Consider the following 4,068-nt stretch of genomic DNA (forward strand, 5'->3'; position numbering starts at 1 on the left):
CCCACGGCCCAGCTGCTCGGCGCGCGCGCTGTGGGCTTCGGCCTGCAGTGTGTCACTGGGTGCGGGCGTGCTGTCCGTGTGACTTGGCGTGCAAGGCTTGCTAGCCGGCCTTGCCTCTTGGCTTGGTTGGTTAGTAAGGTTATGTAAATAACCTTACAACCTAATTTCCAACTAAGCACAATTCATATTACTCAAACCCTAGAGACACAGAGAAACCTAATTCTCTCTGTGCCTCCAAAGTGAGTTCTTCCCAAAAGCAAAGTATCTTGATCAATTGTCTAAGCTACGATTATCAAGACAAACCTAATCGTGTCGGTGAACCAAGTAGAGGAACAACAAGTGGAGTTCTTTGTTCGTGTTCGTTGACAGATTATTGTGGAAAACACGCTTCGAATGTAAGTTTGCTTAATCTGTGCTTTATACATGTTTCCTGGCTTTGGGGATTGTTCCGCACATGTTATTATGTTTAACTGTATTCCCCTACAGTGATATCATGAGCCTTATGTATTCAAAGCATGAATTAGCATGATCATTATTGTTTTTGCATCTGTCGAAAATTTTGATTTTTTGTTGATTTTTCGGAATTTTTTACGAATTAGTGGATGAATTGCGTATAATCAGGTCTGAAATAAAAAATCATCGCTTTTTCGATTTTTAAAACCCTAATCTGATGGAAAACGATTTTCTAAGAGAATTGCGAAAACAGGCCTGGAAGTATCTTTTTTGGGCGTTTTTGTTAATTTTCCATTAAAAATTAAAAGTGTCGGACAGTAATACAATTAAAAGTTCGACCTAAACTACTTGGAATTGCTTGAAATTTTGACACAATGTTTCTGGGTACATTCTTGATCTACGGTAAAAATTTCAGATTTTTCCGATAAGTATAAACCCTAATTTTTCCTTTCCCCAATTCGTAAAATTTCAAACCCTAATTGAATTTTAATTAATTTTGGTTTAATAATTCGGTTAATTGGGAAAGGGGATATAATTTAATGGGTCAGTGGCTAATTTTAAAAATTATTGGATTAAAATTTTGAATGGTTTCGTTAATTTTAATCGCACTTAAACCAAATTATTAAAAATCTGAAATTTAATTGTTTATGAACGATTTAAAGCTTCGGATTTTATTAATTAAAATTTCAAACTTTAATGTTGATTCGATCGTTCTTAAAAGTTTGAATATTGTTAGCCCTTGATTTAATAATTTTACGAAATTGGATTGTCGTTAAAGTTTATTAAATCGTGAAAAATCGTTGTTTTTCGAAAATAAAAATCGTAACTTTTTGAAAAATAATATTAATGAAAGTTCGTGAATTAAATTTAATTTTAATTAAGTTGGTCCGTATTACGAACCAAAGGCACGAACATGAGCATGGTGGACGTATGGCTCGTCGAGCCATACGAGGCCATTGTGCTTGGACCGAGCCGCATGCGACACGGGCAGCAGCAGCTACGCTGCGTGCCTCGTGCGCGCTGGGCAAGGAAGGGGCAGGCGGGTGAGCTTGCGGGGCTGCGACGAAGCGAGGCGCAAGCCTTGCGACGTCCAGCACACACACGATGCACAACACGCAGCGCAGGGGCATCATGGCTGCGGGGACGCGGTGCGCGCGCGCGATGGGGCTGGGGTGTGCGAGCCTTGCTCGTGCGCTCTTGGGCCTCACGCAAGGCACGGGGCTGGGCGCAAGCCTAGCCCGACTAAGTAATTGGACTTTTTTTTGTTAAAAATCGTTTAATTCGTTGGGCTTCGTATATTTGCATTAATTTGGGCTAACGGGATATTTAATTTTACTATTTTATTTGCTTGGGCCGGGCCGCGAGTTTTAATTTAATATTTCATAATTAATTATCCGGAATAATTATTGGTTTTAGTGGGAGCCACTAAATGAAATTAAAATAAAATAATTATTTTTAATTATTTTTGTAGGTTGCGTTATTTTAATTAAATTCAATTTTAATTAGACTAAAGTCTAAGGATTAATAATTTAGAAATTGATTAATCTTTTAGGACGCGTTTATGTGAACGTGAATTTTAATTAATTCACGTAAATACTTGCATATTTATATGGGCCATTCGTTTTAGCACACGAATGGGTGAATGCATAGAATATCTATTTTATGTAATGCAGGTACTCCAAGTGACTAGTATGGCCATTTTAGGATAGTTAAATACGATCTGCGTACCGTTCTATCTTTGAATGTAAAGTTTTAAATATGGTCTGCGTACCATGGAAATTTTGATGTAATTTTATTATTTTCAAGTATTTCTAAGTTTAGAACTTTAAGTTAGCATTTGAACGAAGATTCAAGACGATGCCAAGCTAACAAGGAGGTGATGAAGATTGGATGCTTCAAGACAAGATGTTTTGGGCCATACTAGATCACCATTTATTTATGCATTTCTATATATATATTATGCGTGAATGTATGAATGTATGTATGCTTTGCATGAACAAGTTGTTTCCTATGAATCGATTAGTTTTAAGTTCACTTAATAGTCGAACCAACATAGAAACAACTAGGTCCAAGTAATACTGAGTTTAAAAATTGCCTTCCAAATCAACACTTACAAAAATATAGGGATCTAAGATAGTAGGTTTACGCTAAAGCGAGGTGCTATTTTAGTTGACTTAGGTGGTAAGGCGTCCTAAAGGAGCACGTTGATTGTGGTTACAACTCAAACAACAATGGCATTAAGTTGTGGCAATGGGATAAATTATGGAATTAATTTATTAACCAAGAGTTATTTGGAGATTACTAGCAATAGGTTTTGCTTACCTAAAGTCTTAAACTACTTAAGACATGCTAAAGCTGCTTGAGGATTTAGGACTTTTGGGGTCTTGGAATCGTTTCATTCATTTTGGACCATGTTTTTCCTTTTTGCATGAATGAAATGTTTAATAGCTTTGATGATTGCGTGAATGCTTTTATTTCAAGTTATTAAAGTATGATAAGTGTTTTTTCTTTGCTAGTTCATTTTGTAGAATAGTCAATCTTCAACCTTATTGCGTTCGGACGATAGAACTGTGATATTTCCTCGGTCGATTGGTAACTATTTTTGAGAGCGATTCTCAAAGAAAAGGAGATCAGTGAGAGCGTATCTTGAATGCTATTTTCTTATAGTGATCTTCATGGTTGTTTTCAAACTCAAATTTGAACGGTAGACCAATTGGACCTCATATATTCATAATACTGGGTAATTTTGAAATAATGAAGTATTGATTTAAAGACTCATGTATAACCAATGGTTAACAACCAATTTTCTTTTGATTCGATGATGAATTAGACTCATTGGATGTTATCTTTCAAAGTGAACAAAAGAAAGGGACTTTGTAAGCGTAACAAAGTACGAAGATCAAGCAAAGAGCAAAATCTTTAGGACTATAAGAAAATGTGCTAGAAAGGATAGGAAAGGGGAACAAAAGAAATGAATTCAATATTCAATTTCTACCTTGAAGTTTATGTTAAAGAGAAACGACTTAGCAAATAAACTCCTATGGTATTAGATTACCGCTTGAGGTTCTAAACTCTTGTTAAGAACTCAAATTCCGGGAGCTAAGTCTGGTTATTGACCTACAAGTGGGAAATGAAGCAAAGTTATGCTACATTAATTGCAGGGTCATCATGTTTGTTTTAAAGTCCTTCTAAAGGCTGGAACTTAATGGTATTATGTTCCATTAATCGTCATAATCAATTTCTGTTTGGACAACCGAAAGACTCACATTCAAAGTAAACAGAAACATTCGTTGAGTGTTTGTTTGAATGAAATGGTCATTTAAGGGTTGAGTCATATGATTGATTAATAAACAAACGAATCTCTACAAACTCAAACTTCACAAGGTTCAAACCAAACACTTTGATTTGTGTTCCACATATCTTTGGCAATGTCATACGACCATATCAACAAGACAACATTTCAAGATTCCTTGGCATGGATTTCTGAAAGTTGGTTAATTTAAGACACGTGGGTCTTGCTTGTTGAACATGACATAGAAATGGACTATTGTTAGAAGTTTCTAGACAATAAAGTTCATGGGCCAAAGATGGATTTTATGACTTACCTATTTCACA

The sequence above is a fragment of the Spinacia oleracea genome, chromosome 3 (genome assembly GCF_020520425.1).
Source record: "Spinacia oleracea cultivar Varoflay chromosome 3, BTI_SOV_V1, whole genome shotgun sequence".
Taxonomy (NCBI): Eukaryota; Viridiplantae; Streptophyta; class Magnoliopsida; order Caryophyllales; family Amaranthaceae; genus Spinacia; species Spinacia oleracea.